General features: G+C 45.0%; 1 protein-coding gene across 1 annotated transcript in view; it reads right to left on the bottom strand.

Moving 5' to 3' along the window:
- LOC144486927 (tyrosine-protein kinase JAK2-like) overlaps window positions 1-12,644 on the bottom strand; it is a 185,486-nt gene extending 172,842 nt beyond the window's left edge. The window contains exon 1 of the mRNA XM_078204942.1: window positions 12,304-12,644. The gene's annotated coding sequence lies outside the window, so the exon portion shown is untranslated. The remainder of the gene's footprint in view (window positions 1-12,303) is intronic.
- Window positions 12,645-17,417: the final 4,773 nt, after the last annotated feature.

Here is a 17,417-nt window from a genome sequence, read left to right as displayed (position 1 = left end):
AAATTTCATTTCCTGTAGTTGGACCTGGCTTACGTGTAGTTGGCTGATCAATGATTTAGCGTCCATGAGATGAAAGTCACCTTAGTCCCAGGGGCTGCTCTTCCCCTTTTTGAGCGAGAGAACTACTGGTAGCGATTTAACCCGAGGGTCACCACACCTCAGATGAGGGGCAGGGTTGAGAAGGCAGGCCTTCCTGAATAACCTCAGCCAGTAAGGGAATCAAACCCGCGCTGCTGGTGTCACTTCACATCACAACCAGCCAACTGAGCTAAACCAGCCACTTAGCATCCAAGCGAATGCAAATTCAATACATTCCATAGAAAGTTGAAGAGCTTGGCCCATATTGAAATCATTTCTTGTTTGACACACTGATTTTGTGGTTACTGTTTGGGAGCATATTTGGTTTCAGAAAGCCAAGGCCAGTGATATTGAGTTTTGCTGCAAACACGGCATCATTTTTGAGTCAGGGAAAGCAAAGCACCGCACACATAAGCAGTATTGTCTTAACCAATAAACGCAGGAATAATTTAATTATTAGTGAGCAGCAGAATTCCTTTTAACTTCTTTACCAAAGTTAAAAAACATCCAGTTGCTCCAGTGCGTTAAGTCCACGGTTCATACGTTGAGGAAGAGACAAATCTGGACCTCGTCTTTTCTTTAACACAGGTCTATTCACAAACCCATAGGGCACAGACTCCCTTTTCCTGACCCTACACTAGTGTAAACTAGTTGTTACAGTTAATTCCTTCATGTTTTCCCAATTCATGACAGCTGCTCACACTTAAGCATGTACTTAAGTGTAACAGGATTCCAACATTAACAGATTCCTTTCTTTCTTAAAACAAATAACAAGAGCATTTTTATTTTAAACACACATTTGAGCCTTACATCATGAATTGTCCTTCTTCTAAAACACCCAGTGATTTCTCACTGGAAGCATTCCTTTTGGGAAAATGATACAATACCTGATGGCTTGTATTGAGCCATTTGAATTTGGAGATTTCCTTTTACTCTACCATTGGTTTTAAACTTGCAATGCCAATCCCTAATCTTTTTTCATTTGTACATTTGGTGGAGAGCATATTCTTTTTCCCCGACGGAAGAAGGTGGAAGAGAGTATGTCCGGGGTTCGTGGGGTCCTTAATTATGCTGGCTACTTTGCCAGGCAGCGGGAAGTGCAGAGTCAGTGGGTGGAAGACTGGTTTGCGTGATGGATTGGGCTACATTCACGACCTTTTGTAGTTTCTTGCGGCCTTGGGCAGAGCAGGAGCCATACCAAGCTGTGATACAACCAGAAAGAATATTTCCTATGGTGCATCTGTAAAAGTTGGAGAGAGTCATAATGGACATGCCAAATTTCCTTAGTCTTCTGAGAAAGAAGACGCATTGGTAGGCTTTCTTAACTATCGTGGCAGCATGGGGGGACCAGCACAAATTGTTGGTAATCTGGACACCTAAAAACCTGAAGCTCTCGACCATTTCTACTTCATCTCCGTTGATGTAGACAGAGGCATGTTCTCCACTATGCTTCCTGAAGTTGATGACTATCTCCTTCATTTCCTCCTCCTGGGATTTTGAGGTCTAACATTGATAGGTTGTATAAGAGATTTGACAATGTTCATAATATACTCTCCCATGGACTGACTGTCTTCTTAAATTTATTAAAAGATGATCAAACTTCGTAGGCCTCCAACAAATCACCTTTCCTGTAAATCTTATCCATAAATTGTAACAGATGATTTAATCCTTCTTTGGTATCCAAGTCACCCACATCCAACTCCGAAAATACTTTATTTCTAATGTTATATTAAGAACATAAGAAATAGGAGCAGGAGTAGGCCATCTAGCCCCTCGAGCCTGCCCTGCCATTCAATAAAATCATGGCTGATCTGATAGTTGTTTAGTTCCACTGACCCGCCCGCTCATCATAACCCTTAATTCCCTTATTGATCAGAAATCTATCGACCTGTGACTTAAACATATTTAACAAGGTAGCCTCCACTGCTTCAATGGGCAGAGAATTCCAGAAGTTCACTACCCTCTGAGAGAAGAGGTTCCTCCTCAACTCTGTCCTAAACTGACTCCCCCTTATTTTGAGGCTATGTCCTCTAGTTCTTGTTTCCTTTCTAAGTGGAAAGAATCTCTCTGCCTCTACCCTGTCTAGTCCCTTCATTATCTTATATGTCTCTATAAGATCTCCCCTCAGCCTTCAAAACTCCAACGAGTACAGGCCCAATCTACTCAATTTCTGCTCATAAGCTAACCCCCACATCTCCGGTATCAACCTGGTGAACCTTCTCTGTACTCCCTCCAAGGCCAATATATCCTTCTGCAAATAAGGGGACCAAAATTGCACACAGTACTCTAGTTGCAGCCTCACCAGTACCTTGTACAATTGCAGCAAGGCCTCCCTGCTTTTATACTCCATCCCCTTCGCGATAAAGGTCAACATTCCATTTGCCTTCTTGATCACCTGCTGCACCTGCAAACTGAGTTTTTGCGATTCATGCACAAGGACCCCCAGGTCCCTCTGCACAGTAGCATGTTGTAATTTTCCACTATTTAAATAATAGTCAATTTTACTATTATTCCTTCCAAAGTGGATAACCTCACACTCGTCAACGTTATACTCCATCTGCCAGATCCTCGCCCACTCACTTAGCCTATCCAAATCTCTCTGCAGACTTTCCGCATCCTCCACACAATTCGCTTTCCCACTCATCTTTGTATCATATTCTCCTTGGAATGACAAGCCAAGCCATGCCTTGTTTCCTCCAGGATAATGAAGTAACCCATGTCAACATTTACACCTCATATGGTTCAAATGCTGAAAAAAGCAGCGGATAATCAATCAAAGGTCGAGAATTTGCATCAGACCTCAGCCATTTTGCACCCAGGGCGTTGCCATTTTGTAATCGTAATATATTTCAGGTGTAAATATAGCAGGGTAAATATGTCGGGTTACGGGAATAAGGCTTGGGTGGGATTGTGATCGATGCAGACTTGATGGGCTGAATGGCCTCCTTCTGCACTGTCGGGATTCCATGTATTTCTATATTTTTTCCTCTCAGAAGATAGTGACAAAGAAACACTTTATTCAACTTCCAATCACCATAGAACCATAGAAAATTACAGCTCAGAAACAGGCCTTTTGGCCCTTCTTGTCTGTGCCGAACCATTTTTTTGCCTAGTCCCACTGACCTGCACTTGGACCATATCCCTCCACACCCCTCTCATCCATGAACCCGTCCACATTTTTCTTAATAGAACCAGAGCTCAATGTTCATTCTCTGCTGCCATGTTAAATTCACTGTTCCTACACTGGGGAAAGAGCAAACTAGGAGCCCATCCTTTCCTTAACATGGGTTTGTTCACAAAACTATAAGCATAGTCCCCCTTTTCCCGCCCCCTTCACCAGTGTAAACTATATGCTTAAGAAGAATTCCCCAATTAGTAACAGTTGCTCTCACTTACAAACTAAAGCATGCACTTTACTGTAACAGGATTACAACATTAAAATAGAGGGGGCTATGGTGGTGCCATTGAGAAAGATTTATTGCCCTCACCAGAAATGTTATAAGATAAGGCAGGGTCCCAATCTCATGATGGCAGGGCTCTAACTATCGCGTGCAGTTTGCATCAATACAAAAGTCATTGGTGCACAAAGAAAAAGTGTAAAACCTGCAAGCATAACCTTCTGATAAATTCTTATCAGAAAAGTATCTGTTGCTGTTTTCAGTAGAACATAACGTACTAGCCAGATCAAGTGCATGCAAGATAAGAGTAATTCTGGCTGACTGAATTCCAGGCTTATGGGCTAAACCCTGTGGGATGGCACTGCCCGAAATGTGCTGCAGCCCATTTGTGCTATGAGGTGTGATTTAAGTTGCATAGCCCAACCACTGCATTATTCTGGCCGTCAATTAAAATTGCAGTCCCTGCAAAGATCGATGCAGATTATTGTGTCTTATCATGCTAAACAATGCAAATCGATTTAATCTGTTCAACGTATTTGTTTTTAAAAAGGCGAAACATTAATTCTAACCAGTGACTGATTAAAGTTAAAGTTTATTTGTTATTGTCACAAGTAGGCTTACATTAACACTGCAATGAAGTTACTGTGAAAATCCCCTAGTCGCCACACTGAGGGAGAATTTAGCACGGCCAATGCACCTAACCAGCACGTCTTTCGGACTGTGGGGGGAAACCGGAGCACCCGGAGGAAACCCACGCAGACACGGGGAGAACATGCAGACTCCGCACTGACAGTGGCCCAAGCCGGGAATCGAAATTGTGCTGTGAGGCAGTACTGCTAACCACTGTGCCACCGTGTCACCCTTGGATTAAGATAGTATTAATAATTTTTGAAAAGTTCATTATTTTTAAGCCTCATTACATTTCTGAACCCGCACCCCCCCCCCCCCCACCCCCCCCCCCCACCTCCATGCCCGTTATTAAATCCAGAACTTTTAACTCGAAGCTGATTGCAATTCTTTTCTTCAATAAGATCATTCACCTGCTAATTTGCTGGTCTAAACCGAAGGCTAATTATATGACTAGCGTAGTGGTGGACAGCAAGGGGCTTGCAAGCCTCATACTGTTGCTCTGCTACTCACCTGAGGCTGTTTAACCTTTCCACAAAATGGGCAGTGGTGTTACTCTCAGGCTGATATTGGGTGGCTGGAGCAGTCGGGTTCACAATACAGTAGGTGTTGGAAATGCCATGTTTTTTTTGGAAAGCATTTTTCATCGGAGTGGAATTGGTGCAAGGCCAGCTTTTAGAAATAGGACAGGAGCAGAACTGGCTTTTTCTGCAGAAAACAGGAGCCAATGTGGCAGCAAAGATGTATAATCATAGTATCCTACAGTGCAGAAGGAGGTCATTCGGCCCATCGAGTCACAATCCCACCCAAGCCTATCCTCATAACCCCATGCATTTTACCCTAGCTAGTCCCCTTGACACTAAGGGGTAATTTAGCATGGCCAATCCACCTAACCAGCACATCTTTGGACACCAATGGGCAATTTAGCATGGCCAATCCATCTAACCCACACATCTTTGAACCGTCGGAGGAAACCCACGCAGACATGGGGAGAATGTGCAAGCTCAACACAGACAGTGACCCAAGGAGGGAATCGAATCCAGGCCCCTGGAGCTGTGAGGCAGCAGTGCTAATCACTGTGCCACCGTGCCACCCCTGGTGACTTCGCTTTGGGTTGATATCCAAAAACCTGATAATCAAGTGGGGAATTTCAGGCATAATAACACCAAAATTTTGAACTGCCTAACTTGATTTTTTCAGGGAATGGGGTAGTGAAATAAAGTTTTCTGTAGAATAACAGCACTTAAACGTGAGCTGTTCTTAGAATAGGAAATGGCTGAATTTGACAAAACGGGTGAAATTATGAGGGGTATGGATAGAGTGGATAGAGTGGATAGGGGAGGCTGTTCCCCTTAGCTGAAAGGTCAGTCACAAGGGGACATAAGCTCAAGGTGAGGGGCAGAAGGTTTAGGCGGGGAATGTGAGGAAAAGGTTTACCGAGAGGGTGGTAACGTTCTGGAGTGAGCTGCCTGGGAAGGTAGTAGAGACGAGTTGCCTCACATCCTTTAACAATACCTGGATCAGCACTGGGCACATCCTAAGATTCAAGGCTGTGGGTCAAGTGTTTGGCAAATGGGATTAGATGGGAGTTCAGGTGTTTCTGGCATGTCAGTGCAGACCCGATGGGCCGAATGGCCCCTTCTGCACTGTATGATTCTATGATTCTAAACGAATGCAAGTTGGGCTACCTGGGGGCAGAATTCCAAAAACCAAGATCACTGCGCTCTGTATGATTTTAATATTCACTCATGTCCTATTTGTGCCTAATCCCTTTTTCTTCCCCTTCTTCAATGTTATATGCGAAAGAGTCCTACTCAGACATTTTTGTACTTCCATGTGGAATACAGTGTTCACAAAAAGAAGAAACAAATGTCAAAACTTGCACTGATTAGCAGATAGCACTGCAAGTACATCTTTGTTGCAGTTAGTAAGCATATCAAAGTACATGAATTTTACTAATAGAAGTCAGACTGGATCATCATCAGAAATGACTGATTTTTTAAAAAATCTTGTTATCTGTTATGATTACTGCATTTCCAATCAAAAAGATTGGAGTTTGCAGACATGAGGGACATAAGGTTTCAATGAAATTATTTACCTATATAAGAGAATATTTTAATTTATAACACTTTTATTGCACCGGAGTTTACTGATCTGTGGTTCTTAAGTTGGTAACAGCTTACATTAATCAAAGTAAATGACTCGACATCTGTATAGTCAAGTGTGGCAGAGATCTAATTTTGCATCAGCCTACCAGGAACTGACATGTAAGGAGAGGAACAGACACAACTCTTTCTCAGGTTAAAGTATAGAATCTAACTCATGAGCTTTAAGGGCTTGGTGGTCAGACGGTATCATTTTGTTTCAATTAACTTGGATTCTAGCAAAACTGCTGCTTAACTTGGAGTCATGCCTGGCACAAAGGAAGATGGTTGTGGTGGTTGGACGTCAATCATCTCAGCTCCAGGACGTCACTGCAGGAGTTCCTCAGGGTAGCGCCCAAGACCCAATTATCTTCATATATCGCCATTCCCAACTGTCGTGGGGTTAAAATCCTAGAATTCCCTCCCTAACAGCGCTGTGGGTGTACCTACACCTCAGGGCCGGCTTGGTTCAGGAAGGCAGCTCGCCACCATCTTCTGAAGGGCAACTGGAGATGGGTAATAAACGCTGGCCAGTGACACCCACATCACATAAATGAACTTTTAAAAATTTAGATTTAACCCACATAGCTCAGAAATGCTTCAATTTCCAGTATACACAATTTTCAAAACAAAACAAAATCATTTATATTGCACACAAAATATTTTTTCGGCCTTACTTCGCATTTTTATGTAGAAAGTACATTGTATTGCTTTAAACATTACAAAAAATATTTCATACACGGGAAGTCTCGGTCACCCAAATTTGTCGCCACTTATTAGACAGCATGTCATACAGGACATCTTCTTAATTGTTTCATGGGATGTGGGCATCGTTGGCCAACATTTGTTGCCCATCCTGCATTGCTCCCAAACTGAATATTTCAGAGGGCAGTTGAGAGACAACCACAGTGCTGTGGGCCTGGAGTCACATGTAGGCCAGCGAGATAAGGATGGCAGATATCCTTCCCAAAAGGATATTACAATCGCTACACTGGCAGAAAGAGACCATTCAGCCCATAAAGTCTGCACCGACTCTCCATCAGAGCATCTTACCCAGGCCCGATCCCCGTAACCCCGCTAATCCCCCTGACCTGGGGCAGCATGGTGGCACAGTGGTTAGCACTGCTGCCTCACAACACCAGGGACCCGGGTTCAATTCTCGGCTTGGTTCACTGTCTGTGTGGAGCTGCATGTCCTTCCCGTATCTGTATGGGTTTCCTCCGGGTGCTCCGGTTTCTTCCCATAGTCCAAAGATGTGAGGGTTAGGTTGATTGGCCATGCTAAATTGCCCCTAAATGTCAGGGGGAACTAGCTAGCGTAAATACATGGGGTTATGCGGATAGGGCCTGGATGGGATTGTGGTTGGTGCAGACTCGATGGGCTGAATGGCCTCCTTCTGCACTGTAAGGATTCTATGATTTACAGTCCTTGGGACACTAAGGGGCAATTTAGCATGGCCAATCAACCTAATATTATTGAACCAGATGGATTTTTACAACTTTTGTTTAAAGTTTCCAGGTCATCATTACAAAAAATAGCTTTATATTCTAGATTTATTCATTGAATTCAAAATGCATTAGCTGCCATGGTGAAATCCAAACCCATGGTCCCCACAGCAATTATTCTGGGCCTCTGGGTTAACAGTCCTGTGGCATTACCACTTCACAGTCTCCCCAACAATGCTCGCTATGCTATGCAACCTATGATACAAGGTGAAGAGAGAGAGAAAAATGGCTAAACTGAGAGTGCAGTAGTACAGCTGTTTAAACAGGGAAGTGTTTGAGTAGACTTTTACAGGAGTCCATTTACTTTCTACCATTCCGTACATCTGGTTGATTAATCGGATTATGGACATTGAGGGTGGATTTCCCCTGGATGGGGAATTCCGGAACACAAGGGCTGATCATTTCAGGCTGACATGAGAAGAAATTTCTTCACTCAAAGGTCTGTGAATCTTTGGAATTCTCTAACAAGGAAAGCTGTGGATTTTCCATCATAGGGCGCACGGTAGCACAGTGGTTAGCACTGCTGCCTCACAGCACCAGGGACCCAGGTTCGATTCCCGGCTTGGGTCACTGTCTGTGTGAAGTCTGCACATTCTCCCCGTGTCTGCATGGGTTTCCTCCGAGTACTCTGGTTTCCTCCCACAGTCCAAAAGACGTGCTGGTTAGGTACATTGGCCATGCTAACTTCTCCCTCAGTGTACCCGAACAAGCGCCGGAGTGTGGCAATTCGGAGATTTTCACAGTAACTTGATTGCAGTGTTAATGTAAGCCTACTTGTGACACTAATAAACAAACTTTAAGCTGAGATGGACATAAGTTTTGGTCTCACAGGATCAAAGGATCCAAAGAATCAAAGGATATGGCAAGTGGGCGGAAAATGGTGTTGAGGCTGAAGATCAGCCATAATCATACTGAATGGCGCAGCAGGTACAATGCACCCTGTGGTTTATTATGCTTTTGTTTCTTGTGCTCTTAATACACCTGCTCCCAGCCATTTGCCTTGTAAACAACTGCTATGATTCAGCAAGGCAGATCAAGATAGACAGCCATTCCTGACATATAAAGGTTTATGGTAGTCATGATGTGGAGATGCCGGCGTTGGACTGGGGTGAACACAGTAAGAAGTCTCACAACACCAGGTTAAAGTCCAACAGGTTTATTTGGTAGCAAATACCATAAGCTTTCGGAGCACTGCTCCTTCGTCAGATGGAGTGGAAATGTCTTGTCTGCTTTCTTGCATGTTTGTAGAAACTTGATGTCTGTGTCGATATGCGCGATCTTCTTGGAGATCCTCTCCACTCCATTTCCACTCCATCTGACGAAGGAGCAGCGCTCCGAAAGCTTATGGTATTTGCTACCAAATAAACCTGTTGGACTTTAACCTGGTGTTGTGAGACTTCTTAATATGAAGGTTTAACCAGAGCAAAATCGAGAGCACAGATCAATACATTAATCAGTGCAGTTTCACTCTTTAAAATCTGAATTTGAATGCAGAGTAATGCGGAGCCTACAGAGTAATGCAGAGACAGAATGGTAAAATGCAACTTCAAGACAACAGAAACATTTATCAGAATGACTAAAATGAGCAGGTGAACCCACCGGCACTTGGTTTGATTTGCCATTTTGAATCATAGAATCCCTACAGTGGAGAAGGCCATTCAGCCTATCGAACTCTGCATCAACAATGATCCCACCCCAGGCCCTCTCTCCGTAACCCCATGTATTAACTCTGCTAATCCCCCTGACGCTAAGGGGCAATTTAGGACGGGCAAGCAACCTAACCCGCATATCTTTGGACTGTGGGAGGAAATGGTGGCACAGTGGTTCGATTCCACTGCCTGTGTGGAGTTTGCACATTCTCCCCGTGTCTGCGTGGGTTTCCTCCGGATGCTCCCGTTTCCTCCCAGGGTCTGAAAGACGTGCCGGTTAGATGCATTGACCCGAACAGACGCCTGAATGTGGCGACTAGAGGAATTTCACAGTAACTTCATTGCAGTGTTGTGAGCCTTACTTGTGACTAATAAATAACATTTTTTTAAAACGGAGCACCTGGAGGAAACCCACGCAGACACGGGGAGAATGTGCAAACTCCACACAGACAGTGACCCAAGCCGGAAATCGAACCCGGATCCCTGGCACTGAGAGGCAGGGGTGCTAACCACTGTGCCACCGTGCTGCCCTTTTCGGATTTGGGGGAAATTTATGGATAAAAAGCCAAAGGCAAATTTCTGAACGATTCTATTCATTCAGCTTATTAATTCCTCCTACATGACCCCATCTCCACTCCACCCACTCTGATCTGAAACATGGAACCTCATACATTGCTGTACTCTGCACCACTAGGGTCTGTGGTCATCAAATGTTAGTGTTTCCCAGCAATCTTTGTGTGTTTTGCATGCCATCGGCATGCAGTTCAGGGGAGATTTACCAGAACGACACCAGAAAAGATTCACCTCAGTTCTGTGGAGACTGGAGAAACTGGGACTCTTCGCTTTAGAGCACAGAAGGTTAAGGGGAGATTGAATAGATGTGGTCAATATTACAGGGGGACTTTAAATTGAGCAAATAAACCTGAGTTTCCATGTGGTGGGTGGTTTGTGAATCAAAGGACACATTTAAAATTAATCCTAAGAACCAGGAGAGAGATTACAGAATGCCTGCAGTGCAGAAGGAAGCCATTCAGCCCATCGGGCCTGCACCAACAACAATCCCACCCAAGCCCTATCCCCTTAACCCATATCCCCCGATGTCAGGGGTACTTTGGCACGGCCAATTAACCTAACCCGCACATCTTTGGAGTGTGGGAGGAAACCGGAGCACCCGGAGGAAACCCATGCAGACACGGAGAGAACGTGCAGACTCCGCACAGTCACCCAAGGCGGGAATTGAACCCGGGTCCCCTGCGCTGTGAGGCAGCAGTGCTAACCACTGTGCTGCCCGCGATGTGAACAACACCCCCACCTGTTCACACAAGTTGAAAGGCACTACCTATAAGTAGATTTAACGTAAAATTTATTTATTAGTCACAAGTAGGCTTACATTAACACTGCAATGAAGTTACCGTAAAAATCCCCTAGTCGCCACACTTTGAGTAATCTGAGGGAGAATTTAGCATGGTCAACTCACCTAACCAGCATGCATTTCGGACTGTGGGAGGAAACCGGAGCACCCGGAGGAAACCCACGCAGGCACGGGGAGAATGTGCAAACTCCACACAGACATTGACCCAAGCCGGGAATCGAACCCAGGTCCCTGGTGTTGTGAGGCAGCAGTGCTAACCACTGTGCCAATTCAATGTTAATTTTAAAAAGGAAATTGGACATACATTTGCAAAGAAAAAGACTGCAGAGCTATCGGGAAGAAACAGGAGAGTGGGACTAACTCATTAGCTCTTTCAAGGAGCAGGCATCGGCATGATGAGCCAAATCGCCTTCTCCTGTGCCCCAATAATGTGATCTGTTACATATAAATACAAAACTATTTATTGAGGGAGGGAAAGTTTGAAGGAAGGGGTCCTGGGAGGACATAATATTTGAAAGGGTTTTAAGGCAACCCTTCACATTAAAAAATGTTTGAAAAAAATAATCACTGCTACACACTCTTTAGGCCTCAACCACCACTCATCAGGGTTTTTTTTATTATTCCCTGAGCACAAGGCACATCCACGTCTCTCTGGAAAATCCCTTTGGAAAATCCCTCCTAAGAATTACAAGTCAGCTGAACAAACCCCAGGAAGTGGCTGACAAGACTCTGCGTCACGGACAAGTTAAACCTTCCCATTAATTTGCAACACAAAGCCTGGCCTTAAGCAGGAGTCTCGAATCAGAACCAAAGCTCCGCCACAATTAGTGAACATTTCACTCCGAAACCGCGCAACAAGTTATCAAGTGGGGGGAATAAAATCAGATACAGAATGACAACGCAATATTTTTTCAAAAAAAGGATATCAGAACAAACACCAAAACAATTGTCAACCCAATTGGGATCTGACATTTATAAAAAGATTATGAAATGAAGCATTGTAGTCATTTTAAATCGACTATCCCAGCCACCAGCTAGATAGGGATATAATAATTTTAAATCGACTATCCCAGCCACCAGCTAGATAGGGATATAATAATTTTAAATCGAGTATCCCAGCCACCAGCTAGATATGGATATAATAATTTTAAATAGAGTACTTCAGACACTCGATAGATGGGGATATAATAATTTTAAATATTGTATATCAGCCACCAGGTACAGAGTGGTACAATCATTTTAAATAGTCAGACACCAACTAGATGGAGATATTAATTTTAAATAAAATATTTTAGGTACCAGATAGATAGGGATGTAACAATTTTAACTACAGAGTATCTCTAGGGTGATATATATTTTAAGTGCATATATATTTTAAAGCCTTAAAGTTGAGAATGTCTGATTAGGCCTCACTGGTCAAATCCCTCAGTCAAATGAAAAGCATCGAATACACAAATGGATAGAACTTAGTTTCTTATTCTAAAAGCAGGGGATGGGTGGTGAAGAGTGTTTAAGGAAGACGGGACTTACTGGCTGGGTGGTCTCAGTGACACTTGGCACCTTCCGATCCTCTCCGCTGTGAAACTGCATCCGCTACAATGTCACCAAAAGGCGAAGTTGCGGCCGCTCCGGGGACTCATGCTGAGTATTTGTTACTGTGCTTGTATTTCCTGCTTGCCCAGCCTTCCCGCTGCTGCTGCTCTTTCACTTGGCTCAGGAAAAAATGGTCTGGCAGAGCTGGAGCCGCGAGTCGAGCAAGAGAGAAAGTCAGACATTTGCTGCAACCTCGCCCTCTGTGTGCCCAGCGCTGGTGCTGAGAAATTTCTCCTTTCTCTGCCTCACACTCGGAAAGTTTACAATCAAACCAGAGCAGAAGAGGGAGGAGAGAAAAAACAAATAGATTCTCCTTCACCCGGAACTAGTCTGCCAAAAGCAGCAGACGGATCAATGTTTGGTGTCTGTCTCGCTTCCAGTTGCAAAGCCATGTGTGAATACAAACTCCCCATATATCCTTACCCAGCAGATGTCAGAGCAATACAACTGGGGAACAGCTAACAGATTATTTTTTATTTCAACAATATACTTTATTAATATACTTTATTCACAAAAAAACCTCTCAAATAAAACATTGCAAAACGACAGATCCAGAAGTTACAAACAGTGCAAAAAGGAATCATTTTTACAGTACAATACAGTGCTTATTTACAAAACATTACATTCATTACATTTCATTACTTAAAACTATGTACATACATCAGAATTTACTGTGTGCTGTTATTTTTCAGGTTGGCACAGTTACCGGACCCTCGGTCTGCCTCGGTTGAAAGGCTTTACACGGTGGCCTTTCCCCATTGTGCCTTTGTGGCGGCTGCCCCAAGCTTGAGCGCGTCCCTGAGCACGTAGTCCTGGACCTTGGAATGTTCCAGTCTGCAACACTCGGTCGAGGACAATTCTTTCAGCTGGAAGGTCAGCAAGTTTCGGGCGGACCAAAGTGCGTCCTTCACCGAGTTGATGACCCTCCAGCAGCAGTTGATATTTGTCTTGGTGTGCGTCCCTGGAAACAGCCCGTAGAGCACAGAGTCCTGCGTCACCGAGCTGCTCGGGACGAACCTCGACAAATACCACTGCAGCTCACTCCAGACCTTCTTTGCAAAGGCACATTCCACAAGGAGGTGTGCGACCGTCTCATCACCCCCGCAGCCGCTTCGAGGGCAACGTGCGGTGAGGTTGAGACCTCGAGCGTTCATAAAGGATCTGACGGGGAGTGCCCTTCTCACCACCAGCCAAGCCAGGTCTTGGTGCTTGTTTGTAAGTTCTGGTAATGAGGCATTCTGCCAGATGACACTGACAGTCTGCTCAGGGAACCATCCGACAGGATCCGCCATCTCCTTTCCCCTCAGGGCCTCAAGGACATTACGTGCTGACCACTGCTTGATCGCCATGTAGTCAAAGGTGTGTTTCCGGAAAAATCTCTCCACGAAGGACAGGTGCTGAGGTACGGTCCAACTACTTGGAGTGTTCCGCGGCAATGTGGCCAGACCCATCCTCCACAACACTTGGGACAGGTAGAACCTCAAAAAATAATGGCACTTGTTGTTAGTGCACCGAGGACCTACACACAGCTTGATGCAGCCGCACACAAAGGTGGCCATCAGGATGAGGGCGGCGTTGGGAACGTTTTTCCCTCTGTTCTCTGGAGATTTGTGCATCGCCTCCCTCCGGACACGATCCATCTTTGATCTCCAGATAAATTTGAAGATGGCCTGGGTCACTGCTGCTGAGCAGGATTTGGGGAGAGGCCACACCTGCGCCACGTACAACAACACGGACAGAACCTCGCATCAGATCACAAGGTTTTTTCCAGTGATAGAGAGGGAGCGTTGCTCCCACAATCCCAATTTTTGTCTGGCTTTGGCGATGCGCTCCTCCCAGTTTTTGGCGCGTGCCCCTGCCGCTCCAAACCATATCCCCAGCACCTTAAGGTAGTCTGCCCTGATGGTGAAGGGGACAAAGGATGTGTCAGGCCAGTTCCCAAAGAACATGGCCTCACTCTTACCCTGGTTGACTTTGGCTCCCAAGGCCAGCTTGAACTGCTCACAGACTTGGAGGAGCCTGCGAACAGACGAGGGGTCCGATCAGAAGTCAGCCACGTCATCCATGTACAGGGAGGCTTTGACCTGCGTGCCTCTGCTGCCTTGGATTGTGACCCCTTTGATGCCTGGGTCGCTTCTGAGGGCCTCGGCAAAGGGTTCAATGCAACACACAAAAAGGACGGAGGAGAGAGGGCAGCCCTGCCTGACTCCAGACCTGATCTGAAACATATCTGATTCCCACCCATTGATTGAAACTGCGCTACTGATGTCTGTATAAAGCAGTTGGATCCAATTGCGGATTCCCTCCCCAAAGCCCATTTTGGAGAGCACATCCATCATGTAGCTGTGCGATATTCTGTCAAACGCCATCTCCTGGTCTAGGCTGATGAGGCAGGTATCCACCCGCCTGTCCTGCACGTAGGCGATCGTATCCCTGAGTAGCGCGAGGCTACCAGAGATCTTCCTGCCGGGTACAGCACAGGTTTGATCAGGATGGATCACTGACCCCAGAACAGACTTGACCCGGTTGGCGATGACCTTGGCCAGAATTTTATAGCTAACAGATACTGAGCTGTACAGTGATACAGCTCACACACAGCATTACCCAGTACACACACAGCATTATACAGCTCACACACAATTACACACACACCATTACCCAGCACACACACAGCATTACACAACATACACAGTATTATACAACTCACACACACACCATTACCCAGTACACACACATTACACAACACACACAGCATTATACAACTCACACACAATTACACACCATTACCTAGCACACACACAGCATTACACAACATACACAGCATTATACAGCTCACACAATTACACACACCATTACACAGCTCATACACAGCATTACACAACACACACACAACCATTACACAGCACACACACCATTACACAGCACACAAACCATTACACAACACACACCATTACACAGCACACAAACACCATTACACAGCACACACACACCATTACACAGCACACAGACACCATTACACAGCACACACGCCATTGCACAGCACACACACCATTACACAGCACACAAACCATTACACAACACACACACACCATTACAAAGCACACAGGCACCATTACACAGCATGTAGACACACCATTACAGAGCACATGCATGCCATTACACAGCACACACACACACACCATTACACACCACACAAACACCATTACACAACACACACACACCATTACACAGAACACACACCATTACACAGCACACAAACCATTACACAACACACACACACCATTACACAGAACACACACCATTACACAGCATGCACACACACACCATTACACACCACACAAACACCATTACACAACACACACACACCATTACACAGCACACACACCATTACACAGCACACAAACCATTACACAACATACACACACCATTACACAACACACACACACCATTACACAGAACACACCCCATTACACAGTATGCACACACACACCATTACACACCACACAAACACCATTACACAACACACACACACCATTACACAACACACAAACCATTACACAACACACACACACCATTACACAACACACACACACCATTACACGGAACACACACCATTACACAGCATGCACACACACACCATTACACACCACACAAACACCATTACACAACACACACACACACCATTACACAGCACACACACCATTACACAGCACACAAACCATTACACAGAACACACACCATTACACAGCATGCACACACACACCATTACACAGCACACAAACACCATTACACAACACACACACACCATTACACAGCACACAAACCATTACACAACACACACACACCATTACACAGCACACAGGCACCATTACACAGCATGTAGACACACCATTACACAGCACACACACACCATTACACAACACACACACACCATTACACAGCACACGCACACCATTACACAGCGCACACACACACACCATTACACACCACACAAACACCATTACACAACACACACACACCATTACACAGAACACACACCATTACACAGCACACAAACACCATTACACAGCACACACACACCCATTACACAGCACACACATACACCATTACAGGCATGAATGTAATAGATGCAAAAGATGATCAGGACAGTCCACAGAACCAGGGATGTAACATTGCATTTTGGTAAGTTTGAGTGTTCTGTTTTATTTCCCTGTTTCAATCTTCAGTTCAAGAGTAAAATGACTTTATCTTCTTTCCTTAGTTTTTTCTTGGGATGTGGCTGACTGGCAAGGCTGCATTTTTGCTCACCCTCATCCCCCTGAGATGGCGACCATTCACTCGACTGATACCTGGAGCAGGGGTGGGCTGCTTTATGGGGAAAGGTTGGACAGGTCAGGTCTGTATCCACTGGTGTTCAGGAGAACGAGGGGTGATCTTGTTACGACATATAAGATCCTGAGGAACCTGACAGGGTGGATGCTGAGAGAATGTTTCCCCTTTTTTGGGGAGACTAGAACTGAGAGACACAATTCAAGAACGATTTAAGAACGAGAAGAGGAGAATTTCTTTCTCTCAGAGGGTCACTAGTCTGTGAAACTCTCTTTCCCGGAGAGGGGTGGAGGCATGGAGGTGGAAGCAGATAGATTCTTGACTAACAAGCAAGTCAAAGAGTATCAAGGTAAGCAGAAAGTTGAGGCCACAATCGAAATAATGCACTATTCTATTAGAACTATAGAATCCTACGGTGCAGAAGGAGGCCATTTGGCCCATCGAGTCTGCACTAACCACAATCCCACCCAGGCCCTATCCCCATAACCCCATGCATTTACCTTAGCTAGTCCCCCTGACACTAAGGGGCAATTTAGCATGGCCAATCCACCTAACCCGGACATCTTTGGATAATTCATATGTTCATAAGTTTGTATGATCTACGCCTTGAGCCCCAGCATTTCTCGTATGGCTCCAATGATGGCATTAAGCAGGGAATTCCAGGATACTAGCCCAGCAATGATAACTGAATAGGAATATATGCCTACACAAGATGGAGCTTG

Source organism: Mustelus asterias, unplaced genomic scaffold, assembly GCF_964213995.1.
Source record: "Mustelus asterias unplaced genomic scaffold, sMusAst1.hap1.1 HAP1_SCAFFOLD_523, whole genome shotgun sequence".
Classification (NCBI taxonomy): domain Eukaryota; kingdom Metazoa; phylum Chordata; class Chondrichthyes; order Carcharhiniformes; family Triakidae; genus Mustelus; species Mustelus asterias.
This window is presented reverse-complemented; position numbering and strand designations above follow the sequence as displayed.